This window comes from Hyla sarda, chromosome 4 (genome assembly GCF_029499605.1).
Source record: "Hyla sarda isolate aHylSar1 chromosome 4, aHylSar1.hap1, whole genome shotgun sequence".
Taxonomy (NCBI): domain Eukaryota; kingdom Metazoa; phylum Chordata; class Amphibia; order Anura; family Hylidae; genus Hyla; species Hyla sarda.
This window is the reverse complement of record NC_079192.1, coordinates 119056316-119081841: the sequence shown is the minus strand read 5'-3', so window position 1 is coordinate 119081841 and position 25526 is coordinate 119056316. Positions and strand designations below refer to the sequence as shown.

At 40.8% G+C, this 25526-nt stretch overlaps 1 protein-coding gene across 2 annotated transcripts in view; it reads right to left on the bottom strand.

Annotated features, from left to right (window-relative positions):
• Positions 1-13100, bottom strand: part of ACAN (aggrecan) — a 108880-nt gene extending 95780 nt beyond the window's left edge. For both annotated transcript variants that reach the window (XM_056571913.1, XM_056571915.1), the window contains exon 1: positions 12690-13100. The gene's annotated coding sequence lies outside the window, so the exon portion shown is untranslated. The remainder of the gene's footprint in view (positions 1-12689) is intronic.
• Positions 13101-25526: the final 12426 nt, after the last annotated feature.

Genomic DNA, 25526 nt, shown 5'->3' with positions numbered 1-25526 from the left:
GGATAGGGGATAAGATGTCTGATCGCAGCACTCAGCATTCGTTTAGAGTGTCGGCTTCAGCACCAGAGGCTCGTAATGTCATGGCCGCGCCCTGCTCGTGACGCCAAGGCCCGCACCCCCTCAATGCAAGTCTATGGGAGGGAGCGGGATGGCCGTCACGCCCCCTCTCATAGACTTGCATTAAGGGGGTGTGGCCATGATGTCACGAGCGGGGCGTGGTCATGACATAACGAGCCTCCGGTGCTGCACCTGACACTCTAAACGAATGCTGGGTGCTGCGATCAGACATCTTATCCCCTATCCTTTTGATAAGGAAATGACTGGAAGATCATAAGATACACGGTTGCGATTATGAAGACACATAGTTCTGCATAGGAGCTGCAAACATAAAACAGATGTTCGGGACTAAAAACAAAGTAGTTTTTTTGTACATGAAATGGAAAGGAAATAAAATAAAACTAGTTGCAAAACTAAACATACCTTTATAATGTCAAACAAATAGCTCATAAAACTGAGTAATCTATTACCTTTCAGAACAACTTGTTATTTACATTAGGAATATTTATGAACATATTTTGGATAATACGTAAAAAAACACAAAAATTATGCGGAGCGTAATGCTATGGTAACATTAGATAGAGTTCCCTCTTGCTGTGTTTCATTCTATTTCAAACGCAAGAACCTTAAAAGTATGTACTGTGTTAACCCAATGTAGGGTGATAGATATCTTGCTATTATTTTCAACAGAGTGAATCTAATCCTGGTTGTTGAAGGGTCTTGAGTAAAATTAATGTAAACCTTCATGAAGACATATAGATGATGTAGATGAAGCATGGCATGCAGACATAAAACTGAGTATGACCTTTACTCCTGGTGTGAAGGTTATTATTTTCTAAGATTATTTTATTTTAGTTGGATTGAATTGGGGAAAAGTACAATTTTTTTTTCCCAGCAGATACAACCTCCTGTCCAATCTATTACTTAGCACAGTTATCTAACATGCATTATTTACTATAAGCCCTAATTACGAGCAGTTGCCAACATCATTATAATGATTAAGAGAGAACAAATGCAATAAAGGCCAATAGTAAACTGCAGGTTGGATGTTTGGGGTACATATCATCATTCAGTCTCTACAAGTTATCGGATGTCACTGTATTGATAAAACATCCATGTTTACCTGAATGTTCATAGGTAAGCATTTAAAGAGTACCTGTCACCAAACTAAACTTTTAATATATTGGTCCTTATGTATTTTTAAGGCACTTTGCTATTTACTTGCTGTTACAATTCTCAACCTTTATGTTTTTAACGTGATTGAAAAAACGACCACTAGGTGGCTCTGTTCTGTTTCCCGCTGCAAGTCACACAGTTAGTTTGGTTTCCCCCGGCTTGACAGGAGACCAAACTCAGGAAGTGCGTGCGAGACATGGTGATTCACAGCTAACACAGGCTTGAGTGACGTTGCGCCTGCTGGGGAACGCCTACTTTCTCCTGCGGGGAGCTCATAAAAAGTGAGCAAGTGGAAATATATGATACACAGCTTTTTAAAGCTCAAAAAAAAATTTAAGGGCAGGAGGGGTGTTACGAGTAGTTAGGGAATATAATCTGTGTTAGTTTTGAAAATATGGTTTGATGACAGGTACTCTTTAAAAACATGCCAGGGGCAAAACATTTTCAGAGAAACTTTTATTCACAAAAGATTCCCCTTCTGGATTGTCCCTGAATATATTCAGCATGTACACACAAAATAGCCAACTATGGAGTTATCCTAGATATCCAGTCTTAATAGTTTTAGTCAACTTTTCTTCTGGACGTTTTGATAAATCTCCCCCAATAATTTTCTCTGAAACATTTGGGCATTTCAGAGATATCCTAGCCTTAAAAAGCTTGGGATCTGGGTAAGTAATTAAAGTAGGTGGTCCCCACAGTTAGCCCCTTCCCGTCAGCCTTAAGTGACATATCCTTTTCTAGGAGTGGGACTGGGAGCCACCCCAATGACCACTTACCAAGGTTTTTCCAAAAATATAAAAAAAAAATATCTTTAGAAGGTTAGGGAAGGTAGGAAGGAAAGAAAGAAAGAAGAGAGAAAGAAAGAAAGAAAGAAAGAAAGGAAGGAAGACATTCACATGCTTTTGGTATGAGTTAATTAAAAACTGGTGCAACAGGCTAGACCTTAGAGACAAATGTATCTTCCTCTATGTAGCCACATGGTATATATACACTAAGACTCAGATTTATTAACCTGTTGAAAACAAAAACTGGAGTATTTTGCCCATAACAACCAATCACAGTTCAACTTTCATATCTGAAAGTTTTTATCTTGGACAGATTAAAGGGGTATTCCAGTCATAGACATCTTATCCCCTATCCAAAGGATAGGGGGTATGATGTCTTATTGGGGGGTGCTGCTGGGACCCCCCGCGATCTTCATGCAGCACCCGCATTCTATGCAAGGCTGCTGCTCCAGTTGTGTCAAACCCCCTCCCATAGACATGTATGGAGCGGGCATGGTGTGACGTTGCGTCTCATGTCCCGGAAACACAGAGGTTTCCGATACCGGAGCAGCAGCCCGTTATAGAATGCAGGTGCTGCACGGGGATCGTGGGGGGTCTCAGCCGCATAAGATAAGATGTCTTTGGCTGGAATTCCCCTTTAATCTTTTGAGCCCAACATTCAGAACATAGGATTTCAACATTTTTGACATCTTAGCCACACTTATCTATTTTTTTTTAAACTTTTCAAATTTGTGGGAGGCATATTGTGTCTGAAACAGCTCAGGTACATAAAACAGCATGTCTCCCATAGTCAAGTACACACAGTGACAGAAGGAGGCCACATTTTCTTTAATAAATCTCTTAATGAGTTTTACTGCAAAAGCCCGGTGTGAAGAAAACTTCCCACTATGTGAAAGAACAACTTTTATATACTTTACTGTGATTGTCTAATAATATGAAACAATCACAGATAAGTGTTACTAGTCCATTAAATGTGTATGGAAGGGTAACCCTGTGCTCTGAAAGCTTCCAAATGTTATATTTCTGGTTGGCCAAGAAAGGTATCACAGCTAAAGATGATTTTTTCTTCTTTGACACAAAAGTATTGAACATGATATGCCAAAATCAAACAGTGTAGGGACACACCCCTTTAGAGAAGGAGAATGGTAACACCCAGTTTTCAATTTACTTTACATTTCCAAGAGAAATAAGGGGTTAATAGCACGGCACAGAGTTCCAAAATGAGATGATCAGAAATGTCAGGAGAGCGAATAGGACCTGATTCAAGTCATTTAAGGCAGAATAGATTGTCAGTATAAACTCCAAGGTTCACTATGTTGCATCTTATGATGTTACTGATAGAAATGTCAGTCTACATTCCTTAATATGTAATAGCTTTTTCATCATTTCATTTTTCCAAATGACAAAATGAAAATATATCTAAAAAAAATATTATTGTCTGCTGTTACACCCCATTCTTTATATCATTTATAATTCTACTTTTATATTTGATCAAGGCTATAAGAGTCAGCCCTTAAAGGGGTACTCCAGAAAAAAATATGAAAAAAATGTTTTCATATCAACTGGTGCCAGAAAGTTAAACAGATTTGTAAATTATTTCTATATAAAAATCTTCATCCTTCCAGTACTTATCTGCTGCTGTATACTACAGAGGAAGTTGTGTAGTTCTTTCCAGTCTGACCACAGTGCTCTCTGCTGACACCTCTGTCCTTGTCAGGAACTGTCCAGAGCAGGAAAGATTTGCGGCAGTTGATTTTAAAACATTTAATTTCCACCGGAGTACCCCATTAAAGCAACAAAGGCTGTCTGGGCATGCTGCAACAGCTGGAGGATATTGGTCGCTTACCCATCCCGGCTTAGTCATAGGTTTATATTACATATATTACATATATGGACATATGTCTTTTTTCGACCGTACTAAGTATGTAACTATGTAACATTAAAACATAGTGTGTGTGTGTGTGTGTGTGGGGGGGGGGGCATTTATTATTGCTGTCTTTGGGATGCGAGTTTTGAAGTTGTTTTGCTTATGTGCGACACATTTATTATAATATCAAGTGGGTTGATACATTTGGTGCACATAAACAAAAGACAACAAATCACTTCAGAACATCATCTGTAGCAAACATTGAATGAAAGTAACGATGCACTCACACTTCGACTTCTGTATGGAGGATGGAGGCTGTAGCTCAGTCCCGGTATTCCATGGCGGGTGTTATGCCGAGCGCTCCGGGTCCCTGCTCCTCCCCGGAGCGCTCGCGGCGTTCTCCTCTCTGCAGCGCCCCGGTCAGACCCGCTGACCGGGAGCGCTGCACTGACATTGCCGACGGGGATGCCATTCGTATAGCGGGACACGCCCGCTCGCGGATCGCATCCCAATCCACTTACCTGTCCCGGTCCCCGGCTGTCACGTCCTGGCGCGCGCGGCTCCGCTCCCTAGGGCGCGCGCGCGCCAGCTCTCTAAGATTTAAAGGGCCAGTGCACCACTAATTGGTGCCTGGCCCAATCAGTGTAATTAGCTCCCCCCTGCTCCACGCCTTTATAACCTCACTTCCCCTTCCCAGCATTGCCGGATCTTGTTGCCCTTGTGCCAGTGAAAGCGTTCCTTGTATGTCCCAAGCCAGTGTTCCAGACCTCCTGCCGTTGCTCCTGACTACGATCCTTGCTGCCTGCCCTGACCTTCTGCTACGTCCGACCTTGCTCTTGCCTAATCCCTTGTACCGCGCCTATCTCAGCCATCAGTCGGGGTTGAGTCGCTATCGGGTGGAACGACCTGGGGGTTACCTGCCGCAGCAAGTCCATCCCGCTTTGCGGCGGGCTCTGGTGAATACTAGTAACCCCTTAGACTCCGTTCCCCTGGTATGGCCCACGTCATCACCCCACTGACACAGAGGATCCACCACCAGTATCCTCACAGTACCCGGATCCTGACAGCGGGGAGGCGAAGGTGTAACAAGGGGAGCCTCAGACGCCGGCCGGCGTCTGAGGCTCCCCTCGTTACACCTTCACCTCCCCGCCATGGAATACCGGGACTGAGCTACAGCCTCCAGCCTCCATACAGAAGTCGAAGTGTGAGTGCATCGTTACTTTCATTCAATGTTTGCTACAGATGATAACTTTGAATTGTATACGAGAGCACCTCCAGACACTACAGCTCCTTCCGATCTACCCTTAAATTGCAGGTGTAATAGACGTAACTACAGGCAGTGCACCGTAGTGTAGTTTTATATTACTCCGAAAAGGGTATAGTATTGGTGCCTTTTCCCTCTTTGCGAATTGGACATCATTTTGTATGTTTCCTCCTCTCCTCTGCGACTTTGTGTGAGACTTTGAAGTGCCCTCTAAAAGCATTTTTGTAAGCCTCGTTGGACCTGGCTTAGGTTTGCGACTTTTTGGAGGGGTTTACGACTTATTTTTTTGGTGACATTGGCACTTCAAAAAATTTGGGACCACTGCAAAGTGGAAAATGAAAGTCGCTTTGGAAAGGCTGTTTGGTACTTTATGCGTACCCACAAAAGTCGTGAAAAAAAAAGTGCTTAGACGCGCATACAACATTTTGTGCATCAGGCCTAAGAAAGAAAAGCTCTAGATGCAATGATAAATCTCCCCCAGTAATGTTTTAGGATCTTAATGTATTTTAGTCCTATAATGGGCATTGGTAGTAAATATGGAAAGCCTACTGGAAAACATGCAGAAAAAAAATTCGAAAAAAAACCCCAAAACGTTTAAACTGACGTGTATGTGACATGGATTCATCATCAAATAAAAGCATTCATAGGGTGGAAAAAAAACGTCTTCAGTTAGTACTGTAAGCCCATTGAAGGCGACCGAGAAGGAGTCATACGCTGGACACAGACTGTTCTGTCTCTCACAAGCCGTCAGTGATTACTCAAAGGTAAACTTGTACGGTTTCCTTTGCTCCAATGAACCCATTCCCTCCCCCTTATAACCGTCCCATTTCTGCCTGCGATTTTCTCTGTCCTTGCCTCTCTCTCTCGCCCTTTTCTCACATTTAAACAAGCTTTACTTTTCTTGGCTTCTATGGGCCCTCAGTAGCGGAGTGCTGGCACACTATGTGGTCCTAGAGGCTAGATGAACACAGCTTTTGTTACTGGTGAGAAGTTGGACATTGGAGACACAGAGACTGGTTTGTTTAGTGGGGAGGAGGATGGGGGAGGAGAACTAGGGAGTGGGCCTGGCGTCATCTTGTGGTAACAAAAAAAAATGATGTTAACATAGGAAAACGTAATAGAAACAAAATAGAGGGCAGTGCTACTTTTAAATAAATACTTGTAAAGTTTTTTTAATTTTTATTTATTTATTTTTATTTAAAATTTTGGGACTGGTATGTCAGGTATAGAAAATGTGATCATATACTTAAGAGTAGTAGTATTCAGTAGGCGCTATATGTACGTAAGGAAACAGATAGAAATTAGCCAACCTGTATCCTCATCATGTATTAGTGGTATTCAATAGGAGCTGAATACGTACATAAGGAAACATATAGAAATTAGTCAACCTGTAACAACCTCATATATTAATAGTTTCCTATGTTGCGATGCTGCTTAACATATTCTTTTTAGATTGAAAGCCTATATGTCAGGTTTAGCCTGCTGTACATATATCTGCTGTTACACTCGAGCTGTCAGAGCAGTTTGAGCGTGATGGGGAAATAATGCCATAGGATTATAACTATGACACCCGTCATTTCTGATGTGTGCCAGATGTCTATCGTATACATATTGTATCTTCTACCTCATTGATCCTTCCGGCACACATCTCAATAATATGCTTAAATGGTCGATCAAAAATGATGATGTGTTGTAGAGACATGTCAAGAGTTTTGATCAGGCAGGGTCTGAGCGTTCAGAATCTGATCAATCAAACAAAACTTTTGACATGTCACTAGGACATTTCAACCATTTTTATTCACTAAACAGTGCATTCTTATGTATTGAATATGTTGCTCATGTGCCCACTTGAATCAGCTGTTTGCTGTCCTCTATTTCTGCCATGGTGCAAAGGCTGTGTCTCACAATGGCCACTTAACATGTCATTTTCAGACATCTATTCATTCTTGTCTCAGATCTCAGACTGCATTTTGTATAATGTGAAAATGTGTCTGCTATATAGGACAGAAAAAAGAACAAATCCCACTGCAGGCAATGTTTTTTTTTATTTTTTATAAGACTCGCTGCACTAATAGTGTCTGTCTTCAAATGTCCTGTAGGGGGAGCATGTGAGCACACTGGTGCAGTATACTAGGACTGCAGAGTCCAACTGCAGGCAACAGAAGATAATATCTTATGAATAGAAATGTAGATTTTGCCTTTATCTATCTCCTATCTATCTATCTATCTATCTATCTACCTATCTATCTATCTATCTATCTACCTATCTCATATCTGTCTGTCTGTCTAAATGTCTACCTAGTCAAACAGTCCAGAAAAGCCATGCAACTAAATAAAGTCCGGTAGTTGAGGGTGCAAGTGGATATGACTGATGTCCTGGGTCCAATGTAATACCAAACAGATCAATACAGTACACCAGTGGAAAAATCAAATGTGACATTCATTCCATAGTGTACATTTCAATAGTCTCCTACTGTCATTAACAAAGATCAGTGACAGCTACAGGGTATATATACACCCATATTATGTGACTTGTCAGACAGTTATAAAAATAAATATATAAATACAATAGATTCAGCTTACAGATACAAAAAGTGATACGCCGCGTAAATAATTACTTTATGTTTCTATAAGCTGAATCTATTGTATTCGTATATTCACATCACTTTACACTTTATTTTTACCTTGTGTGCTGCACTGATTCATTTGGTATATCTATCTCTCTTCTATCTATCTATCTATCTATCTATCTCTCTTCTATCTATCTATCTATCTATCTATCTTCTATCTGTCTGTCTGTCTATCTATCTATCTCTCTTCTATCTATCTATCTATCTATCTCTCTTATATCTATATATCTGTCTGTCTATCTATCTATCTATCTCCTATCTATCTGTCTCTCTTCTATCTATCTATTTCTCTCATATCTATCTATCTATCTATCTATCTTCTATCTATCTGTCTGTCTATCTATCTATCTCTCTTCTATCTATCTATCTATCTATCTATCTCATATCTATCTGTCTATCTATCTATCTATCTATCTATCTGCCTGTCTATCTACCTATCTATCTATCTATCTATCTATCTATCTATCTATCTCCTATCTATCTGTCTCTCTTCTATCTATCTATCTATCTATCTATCTATCTATCTATCTCATATCTATCTATCTTGACAAAGGCCTTGTGAGAAGGCTGAAACGTCGCTATTTTGATGCTTTGTGAATAAAGCCACACACTATTCACCTGCATTCTGTGAGTGCCGCTGCCTTCCTTTGATATTTACCTGGGACTTGGGACCGAGTCAACCAGCGAGCACCATCCTGCACACCGTAGTGCTGCCCGTTTCTTTTTATTATCTATCTATCTATCTATCTATCTTTCTATCTATCTATCTCTCAAATCTATCTACCTATCTATCATCTATCTATCCATCTATCTATCTCATATCTATCTATCTCTCTATCTTATCTATCTATCTATCTATCTCCTATATATCTATTATCTATCTATCTCCTATATATCTATTATCTATCTATCTATCTATCTATCTATCTATCTATCTCCTATATATCTATTATCTAACTATCTATCTATCTATCTATCTATCATCTATCTATCTTTTATCTATCTATCTATCTATCTATCTATATATCTATCTATCCCCTATCTATCTATCTATCTATCTATCTATCTCCTATCTATCTATCTATCTATCTCATATCTATCTATATCATATCTATCTCCTATATCTCCTATCTATCTATCTATCTATCTGTCTGTCTGTCTGTCTGTCTGTCTGTCTATCTGTCTGTCTGTCTGTCTGTCATCTCTTTGTCCTCTCTGTCTTTCTGTCTATCATCTATGTATCTATACCAGTCTCTCTGTTTATTTACTTACCTTTCCAGCAATTATTTTTCTCCTATTTCAACCAAGGACATTGTGATCTTAAACAGTGTATAAATATACAATTGAAGTGCGCCTTCCTTGGTCAGAGTACCATATGGGACTTTTACACAGTCCTTACCTGTGTTCCTTCACTATCATCATGACAAGTCTTTCTTCTTAAGACAAGTTACACTGCGCAGCAATTCCTCAATATTTATTTCTTTTTTCCGACCCTATTTCCAAATCATCTTAAAATAACCCAACTCCCTGATTTTCCATGTGAAATGCCCGCTTTGAGTAGTCACTGCTGAACTTATTTAGCCTCAACTGGAACGCTGGTAATACAGGAAACCTTAATATAGTGGTTTAAGGGAAGAAAGCGGAAAGTTTGACAGATAGACCAGTCATAAGTATGTTACCAGCTTTCCTGTACAAACTCTCTCCCCCCTCCACCTTGAATGGAGATTTATGCTCAGATCAGCCAATAGTCAAGTATTTGTCCCCTATTTCTGTCATCAGTAAGTGTGGGTTGGTGTCTCATTCTGCCCTTCCATGTCTATTTCTCTCTCTTCCTTTCTCCCAGATAGTGGTTTATATAATATATATATAAATATATATATATATATATATATATATATATATATATATATATATATAGTATATGGTATATATGTATATATGTATATACATAGCTTGAGAAAGACTCAGCAATGGGACGAAATGTAGCTTTTTTCACACATTATGATTTTTCTAATTATTCACCATTTTTCACTATTATTGGAGTGCTGCATTGAATTTAGCTATATATATATATATATATATATATATATATATATATATATATATATATAATTTGGAACTATTTTAGCAATACCAAACAGCCTCTATTGATCTATAAAGGTACAACAGAACCCAAATTGTCAGCTGTAGTAGGGTCATGTTTGTCAATTGCCAATGTCATCATGAATGACCATGTACGAGAGATGTTAGGCTGGGATCACATATATCAGTTGTCCGGCACAGTTTCCCTCCGGCAAACACTGTAGGGAAACTGATGCTAGAACTGATCCCATTCATTTGAATGGGACAGTTCACAATCATCCAGAGTCTCAATTTTGTCGCTTGATGATTGGACACGCCGGAGGGCACTGGACAGCTTGCTGTGTTCCCCTTTTCGTCATCCAGAAACAATGGATGCCAGATTCCATACAACTGATGACAACTTGTCATCAGTTGCTGCATCAGTTATGTAGAGTTATAGGCTGAGTTCACCTATGCCGGATATAGGTGAACCCAGCCTTACATAGGACTGCAGGAAAACCTTGCTGTGGTCGTAGGCTTCTTCCACACTACTGAAGAGGCTCCTTACAAAACGGACATTAATGGCTCTTTTTCCCCCCACTTTGTCATTAACGTCCGTTATTGTAACGGAGCTTAACGGGAGTTATAACAGGCAAAGAGGATCCCGTTCACTTGAATGGGATTCCTCTAATGTCTGTTATAACTCCCGTTATTGCGGCCGAACATAGAGGGAGAAAAAGACGGCGCATGCACAATTTTTTCTCCCGCGATCTTCGGACGTCCCCTACCGGGCGAAGACGGTAGTGTGAAAGGAGCCTTTACAGAGATATAGGGTGCATTCCCACTTGGCGTATTTGGCTGCGTATTTGCTGCTGCGTATTTGCTGCTTCGTATTTTCCTACCCATTGACCTCAACGGGAAAATAAAATACGCAGCAGCAAATACGCAGCAAATATGCCAGGTGGGAACGTTAGGTACCTAGATGTGTTGCTTCATCCATCGATCATACTGATACCTATGTGGACACGTGAGATTACTAATCCTTATTAAAAGAATTCTAAGTATATTAGTTATTCAAACTGTCAACATATACAATGAACCTGAAATTTTGAGGCTATGATGTGTCCATCAAATAGAAGCCTATTCTGGTGAGCCATGAAAGGTTGTCATTAATAAAAGAGCCAGCAGAGGGACATGGTCCAAGAGCTCAGTTTGTGTATCTTGGCTCACCGTGCGCTCCGCACCTCTCACCATACATTACATTGAATGACAGAACAGAGCTTGCACTCCGTATACAATGAACCTACATCAGCAGGTAGTTTACATCAGTAAGTTAAGATCGCTTTATTACTCGTTTGACCTGCAGTCCTAAGTAAAACCACAGATAAGGCTAAGACAACACAATGAAACCCTATCACTGTAAACTTCAAACAAAGTTAGTGACCTTGCGACCATGGTCAGATTTAGTCATTTGCTACTTTCTTTTCTTAGGGTCTATTCCCACGTACAGTGTTCTGTGCAGATTTGATGCGCAGGATTTCAAGCTGTGCACAGTCATTCAGTTTACATTGAATTCTGCAGCAGAAATTCTGCACAGAATACTGTACAAGTGAATAGACCATTGAGGTAGCCGCTTAAAGTCGTGGCTTTCATCTCCAGGTGTCCCAATGGATTTCCTTTATGAAATCCGTCATTTCATTCATTTATTTGCCTTTTATCGGCATTTATATTATTAAGTATATAAGTCAGTGTTTCCCAACCAGGGTGCCTCCAGCTGTTGTAAAACTACAACTCCCAGCATGCCCGGACAGCCAACGGCTGTCCGGGCATGCTGGAAGTTGCAGTTTTGCAACAGCTGGAGGCACTCTGGTTGGGAAACACTAATCTAAGTACAATTCGCACAACTTTATATGTGAATGTGTTACCTATAAAAATCACGAAAAGTTGGCGGCTGTCCGGGAATGCTGGAAGTTGAAGTTTGGCAACAGCTGGAGGCACTCTGGTAAGGAAACACTGATCTAAGTACAATTCGCACAACTTTATATGTGAATGTGTTACCTATAATATGTAAACTTATTACAAAATGAAAAAAGTTGTCGGCTGTCCGGGCATGCTGGAAGTTGCTGTTTTGCAACAGCTGGAGCCACTCTGGTTGGGAAGCACTGATCTAAGTACAATTCGCACAGATTTATATGTGAATGTTTTACCTATAACACGTAAACTTATTACAAAATCAAGAAAAGTTGGCGGCTGTCCCGGCATGCTGGAAGTTGCAGTTTTGCAACAGCTGGAGGCACTCTGGTTGGGAAACACTGATCTAAGTACAATTTGCACAGATTTATATGTGAATGTGTTACCTGTAACACGTAAACTTATTGCAAAATCAATAAAAGTTGTCGACTGTCCGGGCATGCTGGAAGTTGCAGTTTAGCAACAGCTGGAGGCACTCTGGTTGGGAAACACTAATCTAAGTACAATTCGCACAGATTTATATGTGAATGTGTTACCTATAACACGTAAACTTATTGCAAAATCAAGAAAAGTTGGCGGCTGTCCGGGCATGCTGGAAGTTGCAGTTTAGCAACAGCTGGAGGCACTCTGGTTGGGAAACACTGATCTAAGTACAATTCGCACAACTTAATATGTGAATTTTACCTATAACACGTAAACTTATTACAAAATCAATAAAAGTTGGCGGTTGTCCGGGCATGCTGGAAGTTGCTGTTTTGCAACAGCTGGAGGCACTCTGGTTAGGAAACACTGATCTAAGTACAATTCGCACAACTTAATATGTGAATTTTACCTATAACACGTAAACTTATTACAAAATCAATAAAAGTTGGCGTTACCTTGAAAAATTCAGTGCAGTATTTGAATATCTATGTCCCATACACCTGGTAGAAAACTTTTGTTTTCTTGGCTTTCTTGTTGGAGTCTTAATTTCTTTGGAGGAGAGTTAGTTGTCTTCTTGAGGATCTTTTCTTCAGCAGCCTCCAGATGTGTTCCCAGCCTTCCACCTTTACAATGCGAAATCCCCCTTTGATGGTATCTACTATGTCAGGTCCTTTGCAGGCAGTTGAGGCAGCAGCAGGAGAAGCAGCGGGGCTGTAGAGTATTGTAAGTGAGTGTGAAGAAAAGAATTTTTTTTCACATTCAGACCAAGTTTAGCAGGCACTGACTTCCAGACTCCTCCTGTTAACTTTTTCCCCCCCCCTTGATAACTCCTGGAAAATGCCTGCTGGTTACCGTGTCTGCTGGACCCTCCTGCAAAGGTAGGCACAAGTCCAGGGTCGCAGACTGCAGGCTGAGGGATTTCAAAAAGGGAGTAGGAGTATTTTAGATGAGTGGGACAAGTTCCTGCCCCCTGGGGTGTCCAATCTTTGGGAGGTTACATACATGCAATATATACTGCACCTATACCTATATAAGGGCTCAAACTAAAGGTGGACGTGACCTGCGCTGGAACTGAGGAGGCTCAATAGATTATCCGCTTCTTATGCGTACAGTACAAATGTAGCAGTGCTAAGTTTGTTCATTGAACCACAGTATATGCTGATAACACTTTATGTTAAGAGGATGCACTGGAAATACCTTCTTTCCTATGCTGTAATGCAGTACCCAATAACGAAAAACGGCTGTGGTATATCTAGCAAACTTAGCACTGCTCTATCTGTATAGTTAGGCTGGGTTCACATATATCAGGCGTCCGGCACAGTTTTCCTCTGGCGTGCACCGGAGGGAAACTGATGTTAGAACTGATCCCATTTATTTGAATGGGACAGTTCACAATCATCCGGCGTCACAATTTTGACGCCAGATGGTTGGGCACACCGGACAGGAGAATACAATGGAAACAATGGACGCCGGATGCCATACAACTGATGACATCAGTTGTGGCATCAGTTGGGTCAAGATTTAGGCCGAGTTCACCTATGCCGGATGCCGGACATATGTCAACCCAGCCTTAAAGGGGTACTCCAGCGCTAAGACATCTTACCCCCTATCCAAAGGATAGGGGATAAGATGCCTGATCGCGGGGGTCCCGCCGCTGGGGACCCCCGTGATCTTGCATGCAGCACCCCGTTATAATCAGTCATGTTCGCTCTGGGTCTGATTACTGGCCGGATGGCCGTAGCATTGTGACATCATGGCCCCGCCCCGTGTGACATCACGCCCCACCCCCTTAATGCAAGCCTATGGGAGGGGGTGTGATAGGGGACTGATTATAACAGGGTGCTGCATGCAAGGACACGGGGGTCCCCAACGGAGGGATCCCCTTGATCAGGCATCTTATCCCCTATCCTTTGGAAAGGGGATAAGATGTCTTAGCGCCGGAGTACCCCTTTAAAGGGGTATTCCAAATGTTTTCAAATCAACTGGCTCCAGAAAGATAAACAGATTTGTAAATTTCTTCTATTTACATTTGCTCCAAAGGAAGTTGTGAAGTTTTTTTCTGTCTGACCATAGTGCTCTCGGCTGACACCTCTGTCCATGTCAGGAACTGTCCAGAGTAGGAGCAAATCCCCATAGCAAACCTCTCCTGCTCTGAATAATTTCTGACATGGACAGAGGTGTCAGCAGAGAGCACTGTGGTCAGGCTGAAAATAAATTAAAAAAGAAAAAAACTTCCTTAGGAGCATATAGCAGTTAATAAGTACTGGAAGGATTAAGATTTTTAAATAGAAATAATTTACAAATCTGTTTAACTTTTTGGCACCAGTTGATTTAAAACATTTTTTTTCCCCACCGGAGTACTCCTTTAAGTGCAAATGACAGAATAATCTTCCAAGTCATACTGTGATTATATCACAATACAATAGTGAACTTTTTTTCTTTTGAGTGGTATCTATGTTAATAAAGTCACGCAGTATCTTCATTTATAAGCTGTGTTCTATTATGATATCACAAGTGTTTGTCTTTGTTCTTGTCTGTGCTCTACACAACTCAACTTCCTCTGGAGCATACAGCAGCTGATAAGTACTGGAAGGATTAAGATTTTTAAATAGACTTAATTAATTTACAAATCTCTATAATTTTCTGCCACCTGTTGATTAAATTTTTTTTTCCACCAGGAGTACCCCTTTAAATCTTCCAAATGATTACATTTGAGTTACCTGTGGTAATCTGCCAGCTGTGGAACTGCATGTCCCAGCATGTCCAGTTAGATTTATCGTTAAATTTGTAGCAATCTTTGGGTCATAGTAAGACATTAAAGGTGAAGGGCTGTCCTGTAAGTCAATTTAAAAGACATTAGGGGGGGGGGGGGAGATTTATCAAGGGTAAAATAGTGAATATTCTGTGGAAATGTATGCAAATTCATTGGAATTTAAATAAAATATATGCCTGCTGTTTTAGCTAGCACCTATTCAATGTATGCTCCGTGCAAGGCAGTGGACATTTTTCTCTTCATAGTTATGAATTTGTATGTGTTTTCATATGATTTATCACGTGCAAGTTTTTCAAAAATACTCCACCTCTGACCAGGTTTAGTTTTAACTCACATCTTTGGTGCATTTGGATGCAATCTGTTTTCTCTGTTGTCAGCCATTTCAGGATCCAGGGTATAGGCTGAGTGTTCCTCGATTGAATTCCTGATCCTGCTACATTTCTGTCCCAGTGACAACGACTATCTCACACATGGCCAGCTCAGAACAGAATATTCAGACATTGGGGCTCTTGGTCCTTTAAGGTAGTATATTCACCCTTATTATACAGTAAACATAACAATAAATTAAACATTTGGTTAGTTTTAAGATTTTACATCAATTTCCCTTTTCTATGTAAAGGAAATCAGTTGGGAAAATACAGCCGTTGTGTAGTTGCTGGATAACGTTCATACAACCCTCAACTTTACACCCAAAAATGTCTCTGTGAAAGTCCACAAGTAGAAGATAATACATGAAGTACTGAATATGCTTGCTGTATTGTTAGATAGACAGCTCAGTGAATGCACTATAGAAGGTTGTGTAACATTGCTGCAATAAATGGTGGGAAATATAATATTTTTACAATAGATCTTTATAGGCTGTCTCTGTCATATAAAAGTAAAGTACAAGTATGGCATCACTTAAAGTGTACCCGTCAGATCCAACAAAAAAAACTTTTTTAAATATATCACTCAGTACCTAATCCTGACCATGTACATCTAAGTTTATGGGTCTAACACCTTTATTTATCTTTTTATTACACTTTTAATTTAGCTCACTAGTCTCAATTCCTCTCAAAGGGAGGGGGCGTGGCCTCACTGTGCAGGTCTCCGCCCCCTCCCTCAGTATGCTGTCTGCTCACATCTCCCTTAGCATTAGCAAAACTACAACTCCCAGCTTGTCCTCACTGACAGTAGCGGGACACATGCTGACAGTGGGAATATTTTTCCTCTAGCTGTGAACCCTGCGCTCACAGCTGTCAATCAAGGAAATGTGTCCATGACATAGGTGATGATACATGGACACAGCAGGACTAGTATGTGTCCAAGCAGGCAGGGGGGCAGTTGTTTGAATGGTTTTTTCAGTATGAAATACTGAAAACTTCTAATGAAAGCAATTGGAAAACCTATTGGCAAGCAAGACTCCCCTGTCTGTGATCTCCTACTGTATAGCATAAAAAATAGTTACTAGTGAATGCTATACTTTATTTTACAATGTTTTTCTGATGCATAAAATACAGGAAAAATAATAAAATTATAAAATAATCATATTGATATTAGCTACATAGTTCACTGCAATACTGTACTTATGGAGCATAGTGTAAACATATACGAGCTGTGGGGGTGGAGCCTGGCCACAAACTGGAATGGCTGCACAAGACTGAGCAGTGAGCAAAGACCTATCCGCTATGAAAGAGACAAAATCTCCCTTTATCAGGACACTGACAACTCTGATGAAGAGGCGCATTATGCGCGCATTACTGGAAAAGCTCCGAGACAAAGTCCTACAATACTCATGGCTCTTCCCATTCGGCTTGTCTGTTTTAAAAGGAGGTAAGCGCATCATCATTTAGACACCTGCTGATCTGGAGGCTGCCTGGTCCCCGCTGGGGATATCCCCGATTGAAGTACCTTCGCGGTTGCCAGTATGTCCCTCTCCCGTCAATACCACTTATGGAAGAGTGGAAATAGGTGCCCTGCTCTCGTGCATCGAAGCCCAAGAAGACCCCCGTGAAAGCTCTCCCTCCAGACTTCTGAACTCATCTACCTGCTACTAAGATAAAGCCTTGCTGCATGGTTATGCTCTGATGCAGCGCACTATATCTAGGTGCCCATGCATCTGTTCCCGTTTGGTTCATTTGGAACAACAGCTGGACTTTCATCTGCAATTGACGACACAAGGCCTGGTGAGTTCCACTTGATGGGACAAACTGGATGATCTTCTTTAGACATAATCTCCAGGACACTGGAGGTCATATCCCTGTTGTCTTTGTAGCCATTAAGCCCTCCCCCTGTCCTTGTTCCTCATATGCCCTCCACCACTCTCCCTCTCATTTCCCTCCCTTGGACTATGCCTGACACACCATAGTCTGCTGCACCGGATAGCATCTCGGTACCCTATGCCCCTTCACCCCCACCCACCCCCCTGCTCCCTCTCACCGAGCTGTACACACATGGACTTTGTCTGCTTTAATGTGACTTGCAACTGTCTGAACCATCACCACAAGCTGCAAGACTGCGAGAGGACTACTTGTGGAAGGAGCTGCTGTTGTTTTGCAGGACTCATCTGTCCCTCCAGGATGGTGATTCTCCCGTTTATACCTTGTTTTACAGTTGGAGGTTTACGCCTCTTTAGAAGATGTGATTTTGGATTACACAGCTGTGTTTATTGCATGCACTTTTAAAGTATTATTTATTTTGTCTCGCCACCCCCCTCACCCCCCCACCCCCCCTTTTTATTTTACATTTTACCCTTTGTACGCCTTCACATGAGTTAACTGTTTACTACTGGTTGATAGCTAATTGGTTCCTCAGGAACGTGTTTTATCTACTGTTTACGTATGCCCATTACTGGCCTATGTCTAGTGTTACAGGAGTGCCCCACAGGCTAGGCACTTCCATCTCCTCTTCTATTGGTTTACTTTCCCCTCTACTCTACCACTCTACTTTTTGTCTCTCGTTCTTCCTCTCACCTCACCTCCCTTACTAACTTGCTCTTATTCGAGCACCCGTATAGTACTTCCTGCCCTTCTCTCTCCCCATAGCCCTTCACTCCTAAATCCTTGCCACCTTCACCCCCTCCTCCCTTGCCCCTTCCCTTCTTTCCCGCCTGTCTCTTGCCTCTGCACCATCCCATTCCCTGCTCTCTCGGCCCGTTTCTCTTCTGTCTGCTCTCTCTTTTTTTCTTTTTTTTCCCTACTCGCCTCTATCATGTCCAGCATTGGATATGCATCCTTTAATGTTTGTGGGCTACTGACGCCCAATAAGAGACACCATGTACTTCAACTGTTCAGGAAACTTAACTCCTCCATTGTATTTTTACAGGAGACCCATTTTAAGCAGGGAAAGGTACCTAAAATGCCTGTCAAGCACTTTCCCCAATGGTATCATTCCTGTCATGCTACCTCGGCCTCTAAAGGAGTCTAAATAGCTGTTCACCACTCCCTACCTCTAAAGTTACTGCAACAAATCCCAGATTCTCAATGTAGAGTTCTCTTTCTAAGAGTACAACTCAACACCTCAAAGTTCACATTGGCAAATATATACGCTCCTAATCACGCCAAGGTTTCATGGTTGGTGAAAGTGCTTGATGACTGGCTGATGGGCCAGTCATACTGAGGGGTGACCTCAATGTTACTCTAACCTTGACCTTAAAATCTGGGCCAAATTGCTTTCCATCCGTATCAAAAAACTGCTTCCCCATCTTACAGGTGAGGAACAGGCTGGCTTTGTGCCTGGGAGGGAGGGAGGGCTGCACCAACACATCCAAACTGCTTACGGCCATTCACAATGCGCACACAGCTCACCTGTCATTGGTCTTTCTCAGGGGCATTGGCCTGATTGGCGGTCAGGCATTAGCCATGGATCCCGTCTACTGATAGCAGATGGGACCAACCGACTATGATGAGTGCTCAGCGGCCCTTTGTGCTTAAGTCGTTAAAAACAGCTCAGGCAAGATAAGAATGTTAGACGTACATGTATAGTTTTTTTGCTAAAATAATGTAATTTGTTTTCTTTGTGGGGTTTTCTTTGTAAAACTGTAGCTCTGTTCCCCCTCGACTGTACTGTATGCTGGCTTGACAACTTTTCTGTCCATTACAGGTGAAAATACACTCCATTCATCTGCTTCCTCCATAGCATTACACGGTGCTCAAGCAAGGAGCAGTGAGGGTGGCAGAGTGAAATGTATGGTCACATGCTTCTCCACAGGACGTCACCTTACAGACAGGTAAAAGTTCCAGCTAGTACATAGGCATGGGGGAATTAGGGAGTGGAGCTATATTTTTACAACAAACGTAGCCACAGGCTACCATAATAGCGAGAAGGTGCTGTGGCACACCAGTTGAAAGGAGCGGTCCTAGTGGCGTAGCAGGGGCCCCCACAGCCAGCCGCCTATGTAGGGACCCTCAGCCAGCCTGCTGCTTTTTTTCTTTTTTGTTTTTTTTCCTTTTAGCCTTCTAAAAATCATAACTCTTTTATATTGAACAATATCACTGACAATTAGACACAATAGTGTCCTATAGCTAATTTGTACCAGAATAAAACTAAACCATGTAGCAAAAATTTTTAATTTTATTAAATCCTCATTATAAAACCCAATTACAATAGTATAAAGAAATTATATCCACACAAAGAAGAAAAGAAAAAGTTCTCCTATGATGAACAACTGTATATCCAAACGCGTTTCCCTGTGTATCTTATGATATACAACGGTTCATCAGGGGATGACAACAACAGTATAAAAGTATACCTAAAAAGCACAGAGATATGGAGAAAAAATATATATATAGACAGTATGCGAGTCATGGACAATGTCACAACTTAATACAAAAAAAGAAGACAATTCAGACTATAAATATTTGTAGTACATCAAAGCAAACATGTATACAGTACAAAGCACATAAATGCAGACAAACGATGACAAGGCTTATTTGTGGCTTCATTTGAATATCCTCCGACTGATGCAATGACCTCTAGGTAGTTAGGCCGCAGGACTAGGGTCGCTGATAAAGTAAAGACCCTAATATAAGGACTCCTCCAAAAAAGGAAAGACTTAACAAATAGCCCCCTGAAGGGATGACACGATAATAATAGCTCCTTTGTTACAAATAATTCCGGACCACAATTATCCAACCACCGGGATCCTATATGACCCTCCAAATATTTACAGATAAGATATTCTGATAACAATACCACCTAGATTTAAAAGCAGCCTCTATAGTGTCCACATAACCACAGTCTGTCCAAAAGATGTCCAGCCATTATCCATATATAGATACCCCATATCAAAATGCCATAAGCATGATGCGTCCCTCTGCGGCTGACGATCCACAAACCACATATGTGGTATTGCTGCATGCCTAAATGTCCGAACTATAAAAATATATTGTTAATTAAACCGCACCGACAATGGCGTACGTGTAAAAAAATTCCAAAGTCCAAAATAGCGTATTTTTGGTAACTTTTTATACCATAAAAAATGAATAAAAAGCAATTAAAAAGTCCGATCAAAACAAATATGGTGCCGATATAAACTTCAGATCATGGCGCAAAAAAATTGCCCTCATACCGCCCCATACATTGAAAAATAAAAAGTTATAGGGGTCATAATAGGACAATTTTAAACGTATAAATTTTCCTGCATGTAGTTATGATTTTTTTCAGAAGTACGACAAAATCTAAATAGGTAGGGTATCATTTTAATCGTATGGACCTACAGAATAAAAATAAGGTGTCATTTTTACCGAAAAATTTACTGCGTAGAAAAGATGCCCCCAAAACTTGCAAAATTTCTTTTTTTCTTCCATTTTGTCGCACAATGATTTTTTTCCATTTCGCCGTAGATTTTGGGGTAAAATGACTGATGTCATTACAAAGTAGAATTGGTGGTGCAAAAAATAAGCCATCATATAGATTTTAAGGTGCAAAATTGAAAGTGTTATTATTTTCAGGTAATGAGAAAAAAAGGTGATGAGAAAAAACGAAACTACAAAAACTGCAAAAAATGACAAACCCTTAGTCCTTAAAGTGTTAAAATGATACCATGGTTACATGCTTTTCTATTATTGTACTGCTTTAAAAAATATATCAAATCCAAACAAAATTAGTATGCTTAAAATCACTCTATGTTGACCCCTATAACGTTCACATTTTTCTGTATACAGGGATGTATGAGGGCTCATTTTTCACCGTAATCGGTAGTTTTTATTGGTTGCACTTTTGCATAAATGTAATTAATTTTGAATCCCTTTTTATTCTTTTTTTTTGGAATGTGATGTGACAAAACAGCTGCAATTTTGGACTTTTTTTTTTAATGTTTACAGCGTTCACCGTATGGGAGATTTAATATATTTTGATAGTTCAGATATTTACGCATGTGGCGATACCAAATATGTTTATAATTTTCTTTTTAGCGCTTTTTGGGATAAAATGGGAAAAAGGGGTGATTTACATTTTTATTGGGGGAGGGTCTTTCTCACATTTTTTAAACTTTTTTTGTACACTTTTTACACTCTATTAGGGGGATTTATCAAGGAATTTAGAGGGTTTCTTTTTTTGCTTACCATAGTTGTACGTGCGCCTAAGAAATTTTTTGTGCGACTTTTGTGGGTAAGCAAAAAATCCCAATGAGCCCTACGTAAACAATTTTCAGTTTTCACTTTGCAGTGGTCGGGAATTTATCAAATGCGAAAGTCACATGTAAGCAAAAAAAAAAAAAAGTAGCAAAACCCCTTCAAAAAGTCGCAAGTGTAAACCAGGTCAGACCTTTGACAGCAAGTTTTGTTCGACTTTTGTGCGACTTTTTTGCGCCGCTCCGCTCCCTGGCCACCCGTCCGCATCTGTCACCCACCAGCAAGGTATTGCAGAACTACAACTCCCAGCATGCCCTTACAGTGAGGTCATGCTGGGAGTTATAGTTACAACAGCTTGCGGGCGGTTGGTAGATGGGGGGGGGGGGTGGCTGGGGAGTGGAGCCGGCCAACAGAAATATGAAATTACAGCACTGTATTTTCATATTTCCCAAGCAGACCTGTGATTGGTCCAGATCGCCAGGCCAATAACAGCTGTCAGAGGGAAATATGAAGTTACGGTGTTGTAACTTCCTTTTCCCCACTGGGAAGCAAGGGAGCGGAGCACAGTAAAGACTGGGAGTTGTAGTGGTCAGCCCGCCCGCACAGAACGACTACAACTCCCACCATGTCCTTATTGCAAGGGCATGCTGGTAGTTGTAGTCATGCGGCAAGGGCAGAAGGAGGTTTGCAAGCGTTTGACAAACCTCCTTTGCTGGCTTGTCACCTGCCTGCACAACTCCCACCAGCCTTTCGTCTTATGACTGCAACCCCTAGCATGTCCTTACTGTAAGGGCATGCTGGTAGTTGTAGTTGTGCAGCGGGGGCAGGTAACAAGCTTGTTTTTTTTGCTTAGGGTATAAAGCATAGATAATTGTAGTTTTTTCCCCCCTCTAAGTTATATATTGAACATTACAGTGATATTTGAAGTATTACGTACAGATTCTCTTCATGCATCCATAAAAAATGCTGTTGGGCAGTGCATTTCAGTATGGGCAAAGCAATTTGGTATGGGTGGAGTATATTGGCATGGGTGTGGCATACCTTGTAGGGGCGGAGCTAAGGGGCCTCCTCATTGAGTCTCGCAGGGGGGCCCCCAAATTTATTGTTACTAGAGATGAGCGAAGTTACAGTAATTCAATTCGTCACAAACCTCGCGGCTCGACGTGAAAAGGTGGATACTCTCTCCCAGAACTGTATCCACCTTTTCCAGCACACCAGAGCACCTGAAAGCTGAACTAATTCATGCAGGCTAAAGTCAGCAACTGCCGAGCCGAGAAGTTCGTGACAAATCAAATTCCTGTAACTTCGCTCATCTATTATTGTTACCCCACTGACCTTTACCAAAACATGGGCACCGTGGTTCAACTCTCTGTACTCTAAACGCTAATAGTAGATGTACATGTTTTCTGATGGGACCATGTCTACTGGCCCTGCTTGTCCCTCTGGTGTTTCTCATAAGACTCTTATGAACTTCTTTTGTAACCCCTTTGTAACTTCTGCATTTCCTTTTCTCTTTCTTCCTCCCCATACTCACCTTTTCTTTCATCAACCACCCCCTCCCTTTTCTCTTTTCTTTTTCTTTTCTTCACTACCCCTTGTTCTATCATACCCGCCCTTTTTGCCCTCCTTTACGTTCCCCTGCCCCCTTCCCCAACCTCCCCCCCCCCCACACTTTAACATTAAATGTTATTTACCATTAGTTTGGTTGTATGTTTCACTTTTCATACCTATTCTTGACTCACTGAAAAACTTGAGCTGTATATAGTTGAAAAAAAAAATACATATCCCAGCAATGGTACAATTGAATAAAAGGCCCTACACCCAAAAAGATTGCAGGGTAAAGGAAAAATCCAAAATCATGGGCAAAGATTTAGCTTAGTGCCCTAGTCCCATATAAATACCCTGTTTAGGACAGAGTAGCTTTTAGGCATCCAGTCTGGCACCAGGGACACATGTCCTTTCAGCCTTTCATCCAGCAACTTCCCTGAATGAAAGCAAATGGATAAAGCATTGATTTACTACAGAGGAGAGGACCTTGGGAAATGTAATATTTTATTTTGTACTCAGGATCAAATTAGGACTATAAACAATAAATATAAAATTACACCACAAATAGTAAAGGGTTAATACACCATTAATGATGCTGCAGGACATCTGCCAGTACCTCAACCAACAAATATAAAGTGTACTGTGATTCAGAGAAGTCTAGTGAAGGTAAAGGATTACTCCAGGAGAACATTTGTTTGCACTAAAGTCTTTCTTTCTTTATGCTGCTCCTAACATTTTGGTAAAAGTGTGTGGGGCTTGGAGAGGCCGGGCCGCCTGCAGGTTGACAGAGTCATAGTAATTTATCTAAAATCTATGCCAGATTAAAGATGGTGTAGACTTCTTTTTATGGCACAGAGACAACTATTCGTACAACACAGTTATTACAAATCATATCTTACGTCAGCAAACAAAATGACAGGGAAGACTGGTCAAAACCTGTGTAGAAGAAGAGTGGCGCCCATTGCAAGCAATCAGATCGCTTCTTTCATTTTTTAGAGGCCTTTTTAAAAATGAAAAAGCTATCTGATTGGTTGCTCTGGGCAATTGCACCAATCTTCCTCTACACAGGTTTTAATAAATCTCCCACACACTCTCTAATCAACTACCCAAACTGTGTTGTGCTTAGTGTATGGCCTGCAAATGGCTCAGAGACCTTTCTTCCTTTCTTATTTTCCTTCCTTCCTTCATACCTTTCTTTCCTTTCTTATTTCCTTCCTTCCTCCATACCTTTCTTTCCTTTCTTATTTCCTTCCTTCCTCCATACCTTTCTTTCTTTTCTTATTTCCTTCCTTCCTCCATACCTTTCTTTCCTTTCTTATTTCCTTTCTTCCTCCATACCTTTCTTTCCTTTCTTATTTCCTTACTTCCTCCATACCTTTCTTTCCTTTCTTATTTCCTTCCTTCCTCCATACCTTTCTTTCCTTTCTTATTTCCTTCCTTCCTCCATACCTTTCTTTCCTTTCTTATTTCCTTCCTTCCTCCATACCTTTCTTTCCTTTCTTATTTCCTTTCTTCCTCCATACCTTTCTTTCCTTTCTTATTTCCTTACTTCCTCCATATCTTTCTTTCCTTTCTTATTTCCTTTCTTCCTCCATACCTTTCTTTCCTTTCTTATTTCCTTACTTCCTCCATACCTTTCTTTCCTTTCTTATTTCCTTCAATCCAAACTTCCTTCCTTTCTTCCTTTCTTTTTTTTCTCCATTTCTTCTTTACGTCCTTTTTTCCTTCCTTCTTTCCTTCCCACCTTCTTTATTTCCTTCTTTCCACCTTTTCTTCCTTTCTTCCTCCCTTTCTTTTTTCCTTTCTTCTTTACTTCCTTCACCCCTTTCTCTCTCCCTTCCTTCCATTTTTTTCATCTCATATTGACTCTTATTTTCAGCCATTCTTCACTCCATTAATTAACCGTTTAATGAGGTTAGAAATGCAGGGGGACATTTATCATTCAAAATAGACGTTTTTTTCCATCTATCCTTGGCGCTTGAATGTCGCAGTTATGTAAATTTAGCGACTTATATGCGACTTTTTGAATAGAAGTTTCCTAGCGTTTGGCATAGCAGTACACAGTTTTCTGATTTAGACATGCACTGCACCTTTATTTATCATATGCGACATTTGTAATAAATCGCAAAATATTGCGCTAACCCCGATTTCTAGGCGCAAAAGTACGCATACCAAAAGCACACGTACAAAACCTCTCTACCCCGCGCAAAACAAACAAACGTGCACAGCCGCGGGGAATTCATTATCTAAGGTAGACACAGATGATAAATTACACGCTGCTAAGCAAAAAGTTAGAAGGAAAAAAGACTGGTAAAAAAAAAAAAGTAGGAGTACACTTTTAATAATAAATGTCTCCCGCAGTGTGTGAACATAGTCTAAGTAATAATATTTTTTGTATGTATCTTTAAAATTATAAGCAT